At 36.9% G+C, this 6,297-nt stretch overlaps 1 long non-coding RNA gene across 1 annotated transcript; it reads right to left on the bottom strand.

The window, feature by feature from the left end:
• Positions 1-2,641: 2,641 nt before the first annotated feature.
• On the bottom strand, positions 2,642-6,031 carry LOC136360110 (uncharacterized). The gene is made up of 3 exons (XR_010743420.1): positions 5,921-6,031; positions 5,457-5,628; positions 2,642-2,786 (listed from the first exon to the last, which is right to left on the bottom strand). It is a non-coding gene; the product is annotated as an uncharacterized lncRNA (long non-coding RNA).
• Positions 6,032-6,297: the final 266 nt, after the last annotated feature.

Below are 6,297 nucleotides of genomic sequence, written 5' to 3' on the forward strand. Positions count from 1 at the left end.
ACTACTTTGATCCAAACAGTAATCTTGCGTCTGATCAGAATTTTCACATGGTATTTCTCCATTTGATAGTTTATATATGTCTGAAGCCACATCATGTTGAACATGTATTTTCAACAAATCAGAATCTTCCAGCATCTGTGCAAAACTGTCTGATGCAGACGGTGAGTTTGTCTGGATGCTCAGCTGACTCACTGGTGGCTGGGAACAGCAGATGTTTTCTAAAACCTCATTATTGGTCTCTGCTTGCTGTGGAAAAAGTAGGACATTGCAAACCGGATCAGATTTTTCCCACCCAGGAAGTTCAGTAAAACCATCGTGTTCCACAGGGTGCTCATGTGCTATTTGGTCATCTGCAGAATCAGGCAATTCCTCACTCAAGCTGTAACTCTGAAAGGCAGTTTCTAGTAAGGAATCCAGTTCTCCAGTCAGCTGCACACCGGGTGACAAGACTTTTTCTACTGCTGCTCCAGAATAACTACCTGCTGCAGTACCTTCCCCCATTCTTTCATTTGCAACAGCTCTTTGCTGATTAACAAGAGGTAATGATGATGCTGCTAAATCAAAAGCCAAGGTTTTTGAAGATGATACTCCTTTGGCATGGGTGGACAGCTCTAGAAGATGATCCATAGCGTTTTCCACTGTAGGGTAAGATAAACAGAATAAAGCATGGTCAACTAAACAAACCCAAGCTGATGTGCATGCTATTTTTTTACTGGAAAAAGCATTTATTACAACGAAAGAAACAACCAAAAGACAGTTCAACAATTCACCATTAAACATGGCTTCTGAAACTCCCTTGATCCATTTCTCATTAGAAGTAAAGGGAGAGCTCAATACAGACAAATTGAAAAATAACAACCTAATGAACTTTAAAATTACTAAGGAAATACTGTCTAAAAATTATTAATTTGAATTGGAAAAAATATCAGAGCTGGATGTTTAATGGATACTTATTTGTAATCTATCTCATATAACTGGAATAGTGTAAAATGAACTAAAAACTCCACAAATGATGAAAGAGATGAAAGTATGCAAAGTATGTCCACTACAGCCCATTTTAAAATGTCCTATCTAAAACAGCCTGAAAAATCCAGTATCTGCATTATTCTTAGTAAAGCTACTATATAGAGAGGAAGGTGCCATGATTAACATGAACAAAATGAAAAGCAGGCACAAGCATCATCTGAGTCCTAAAGCTAAGCTTCTGTTTTCCTGAAAGACACTGTAGCAAAAACTTTAAGCTCATTTAAGTACAATTCTATCTGCACTTATTAAACAAAATCTTTGTCACCCTTCCAGCTTCTCTACTGTATGAAAACACTTATTAGCACTCAAATATGCTAAACTTTCCATTTTTAACTACTGTTAACAGTACAAGGCTATGAACTCTACATGTTTACTGCATTCTTCAATAAGCCTTAGATAAAACTGTTATTATCATAAAGGTGAATCCTATTAAGAGTTTGAAGCATGAATCAGTAATTCCATCAAATTCAATTTTAAAATGAACAATTGTAACAGCACTCCCACAGTTTTCTTAAGTAAAAGCTCTGTACAGTTTAGGTAATAACAGTCCTTTTAATGGTTACCTAGCTTCTATACATATAAAAATACCAGTATCTGCTCTCTTTGCACACATAATAATCTAAGTTAATCACATCTGATTATATGAATACAAATTGATTAAAATGCTCCATTTATGGCTTATTCCCCTGACAAGTAACTCCTCAGACATTGTTATCCAGCAGGACTTTTACCATAACCAAATGACCTTGCATATAGAGGAATTTTAAAACCACAAAAGAATGGGAGGACTGGGCATAAATATGGAAATAGTCTGCCAGGAGAGCTGGGTATGTATGTAGGTCAGCAGAAGGCAGGGAAAGAAACTAGTTCCTTGCTTTAGTTCCAGGAAGGCTGCAGAGAACTGAACACAGCAAACAGAACTGATCCTGCAGAAACTAATCCTCAGTGGACACGACAAGGTGACATGCAAAATAATGTAAAACAAAAGCTCAGTTTAAGTATTTAAGGAACAGCAAATGCTGCCAGGATCACATATGGCATACAATCAAAAAAATTGTGATCTAGAACATAAAATACTCCTCCTGCAGAAACAGCTTAGGCATCCTGCAGATATGGCACAGAAACTAATTGCAAAAACCAGATTCTCCTCACAACTCCAGCAGTGCCTGCTCTGTGTCACAGAACAATCCACTCTAAACAGTACCTCCTCTTATGAAGAACACTGCTTCATTTACCAGCCTCGCAGAAACATTGTTAAACTTGAAGAATCTTACATGGCTGTAAATTTCAAAATATTATTACTCACCTACTTACTCAAAGTTAAACTCATAATATGATTGCAAACACCCACACCTGGAGCTGCACATGTTAAGAGCTCTCTGCACATGAACAAAACTGTAATGTCAGTTGTATATTATTTACCTTTAAAATCACATTCAGACAGAACCATGTAAACCACACTAGGATCTAGGTCAGAAAACATCTCTGACATGCTGTTGAAGAGCTCTTCCTTATTGACATAATGCATTGCTTGTGCCACTAAGTGGCTTGGGTCCCCCTGGGATACAACAGCCGTTCTGTCAGAATTGCCATTCCTCTGAGAAGGACTCCCACCAGTTTTCCTCTTCCGTGGCAATTTGCTTTCTAATACCCAGCGTGCTGCTTCTTCTGGTTTGTTCACATGGGGCTGACAGCACCAAGCTTAAAAATCACAAAAAAAAGCTCTCCTAACTGGGATAGACTGAACAGAAATTGCAGACCTGGAAAAAACAAACAAAATAAATTAATAATATACACGATCACATTTCCATGTCTTGTATTTAAATAGCTAAAAGATCAAAAATACATAAGCATACAGGAAAGCATTTTCTGTATGTCTGCCTTTCTTGTTTTCAAATGGCTGACAGCTAGAAAGTCCTTATTTTCCAGTTAACTAGACACTGAATCTGCATTTGGAAGAGAGAACAAATAAAATGTAGCTTTAAAGAGAAATCCAGAAAAATAAAGTTTACAATGCCAGGCAGCCAGTTCACAATGCTCCTCTGCTACTGAGGACCAGTTAACATTATGGAACATGTACATTCTGTTAACATTCAGAAACTACTCCTCTATAAAAGCACTGGAAGATGTAACAGATGTTACTAAATCTTCAGAAGTCTTTCACGACTTCCCCCCCACTCATGACATTTAAGAATAAACAGAAGTTCCTTCAGTGTTCAAACACTGGCAGAGAGGTTGTGGAGTCTGCAACCCCACATATCCTCAAAACCTGACAGAACAGCCCTGCTTGAACCAGGCTGTTTCAGGCATTGGGTAACATGCTTCAGGCACTCCAGCTTGATTTGATTGCTGGGTTGAACAAGAGACATCCAGAAGTGCCTCAGCCTCTGTGGAGTTTGGGTTTGGTTTTTTGTTGGTTTTTTTTTGTTGTTGTTGTTTGTGTTTTTTGTTTTTTTTTTTAATTGTTAAAAATATTTTACAACTGTATAAACCACAAAGCAGAAGAGGCTTCTGACCACCCCCACACTTGTGCCATGAAGCCTTTGAAACACATGTAGTTAAAACACTACAGCATCTATAATAACTGCAATTACTGCATTAACCTTGTACAGAAAAGGAAGCATTTATTAATTTAAATACAAGCATGGTCTCCCTTTTTTTCTTTATATCAATATCAAAGCTCTGTTGAGTTCCTATGATGATTGTAATAAACTATTCAAATTTTTCACAAGCAACTATTCAGAAGACTAGCAAACCTTAGTAAGGCTCAGAAATCTGAAGTTAATTACAGCAAAGACTCACTATTTACCAATACAATTACTGAGTAGGCCATAAAATACCTGTTTTTATATACAAGAAGTATTTTGCCAGTGGTGATCAAGTCAACATGTGCAGATAAATAATAGCAGCATTTCCATTTCATATAGTCCTTCCCTCCCTGGATCACTGGCACACCAATGACAATTGCCAGATTAGTGCCAAATTCAAACAGCACTTCTCCATTATCCTCTATCAATCTCTTCCACCAAACCAAGAGATCGAACATTTAGCAGAATGTTGACCGCGATGTTTTCAAGTCATAGACATTTACAAATGTAAACAGACAACTCTAGGATCCCAGGAGTTTCTATCATGTGTATATGGGCTGTACCCACACAAACCAGATGGATGTCTGAAACAGTAACAAGGTCAAGGAAGTCTGAAATGCATGAGAAGGAAAACAATACACAGGAAAAGGAAGAAGCAGACTTCCAAAACAAAGGAGAACCATAGTGAAAAATACTAGTGGGCCAGATGAGCTGGGACAATTACAGCTGGTTTCTTCATCACCTTTTTTGGTTCACCTCTTTGATTAGCCAACCTTACATCATTCTTTACTGTCATGAAGAAGTATTCAGCAATCAAAAAAATAGTTACAGCAGGTCTTGTTTTTCAAACTTCTGTATCTAATTGATTCATCCTCTAGCCAGTAGAAAAGGTTGTCCTAACTTAAACAACTCTGACAGTGTTTAAAAATGTGCTTGTTCTAAAAGAGGTTCAGGTGACAAATCTGCAAGGGAAAGTTACTCATGCACCTTGACATTACTGTGCAGCAATAGTCATTAGGCAGAACACTTCAAGTGTTGTCAGTGTTTTGAATCCAGCTCTCTTAAAATAATCAGTCCTGTAAGGACATGCTGCTGAAAAACATGCTCTGATTGCGAGTTACAGGAAAAGAAGTAAACAGGTAGTATTCAAAAGCAGGCAGAACACACAGAATAGAGGAAGAAGAACCTACTAAACTACTTTCTAATTGAGTTACAGTTGATGCCAAAAGCATTCAGAAAGCTCCTTATATCCAAGAGATTGCATTAGGAAACCATGAGCAGTAAATATAGTTTTCCAAAGTTATTACATGGCCTTATTTTAACCAAACAGACCACAGAAGTATGCTAACCACTGCATGTTTTACTAAAAGCATTAAGCAGCATAAGACACTCCTGCTTAACTTTGACCAAGGTTCAAATGGCTAATAATTTATCAGTATTACTTCTCTGCATTTTTTAAGGACAGAGGAAGTCTCTAGGCTTGACACAATGCAAGAGTCAAACAATATGAGCAAAGATGCCAAATTTGTATATATTTTTAAATTTCACTGAATATTTTAAGGTAGTTAACACCATATTTACTGGTTACTCATATCCATAGTGGTTGGTTTGTTTTGGTTGGGTGGTGGTGCTGACAGCTTTTTTAATTTGGTTTGCTTTTGGAGTTTTTTTTAAAAATTTCTTAATTTCAAACTATAGAAATATTTATCATGTAATGTCCATGCAAACCTTCTGGCTTTTAAAGAAAACCAAATAAACACAGGCACATACACTTACAAGTTGGGACTGGAAAAAAAATCTCTATTTGTAATACATATAAAATGGCAATGGCACAGAACTTACATCTTTAGCTTCACTGAGTTGCCCCACAGTGGTCCCTTCTCATCTTTCCAAAACCACCACTGATGGCACATTTAATACAGATCTGCTGTTAAAAATATAATGCACTCTTCTGTCAGGAAACCATACTTTCTAAACATACAAATCAGATGTCAGCAGAAGTGGCTCCTTCCTCCTGACAAAGGAATAATTAGAACACAAATTAAAATTTGATTTTGCTCACTTTAAGCACTTTTAACACTGAGCAATACACTCAATAGGTCTGAGTAAATTAAGCACAGCTAATACCTTAAATAAGTACCAAACATGTCAAGCTGAGCTCAACTTCAATTATCCTTTTCCTAAGGATAAGAACATCTACCTGATTTCAGTTTTTAGGTGATTTCTTATCTCAAAAGATGACTTACATCAGGTAAAGAAATAATGTAGCAAAATAATTAGCTAGAAATAAATGTAAGTTTCCTCACTTGTCGTTCCACCCGGTTCTTCACCACAGTTCTTAACCATCTTGAAAAGATCTACATATCCATGCTGGTGAAGACTAGATTCATTCCATCATGTGGGAAATTAGGCAAATAAAACCTGGCACATCAAAATAAGATTATGTTACATACACAGCTTACTTCTAAAGTTCTATTGATGCTAAAGAACTGCACTTCAGTCCATCAAAGTGTCTGCCAACTCCTAATCCATTGTGTACATACCAAAGATGTAGGTCTACTCAAAGTCTGACTTAATTCCAGTGCAAAAATTAGCCTAGAGCTTACTCTCCACAAGTCTTGTGCTTCCAAACATACTTAAAAAAAAAACCCCAAACAGCAATAAGACCACCAAACAAAATAAA

The sequence above is a fragment of the Sylvia atricapilla genome, chromosome 4, assembly GCF_009819655.1.
Source record: "Sylvia atricapilla isolate bSylAtr1 chromosome 4, bSylAtr1.pri, whole genome shotgun sequence".
Lineage (NCBI taxonomy): Eukaryota > Metazoa > Chordata > Aves > Passeriformes > Sylviidae > Sylvia > Sylvia atricapilla.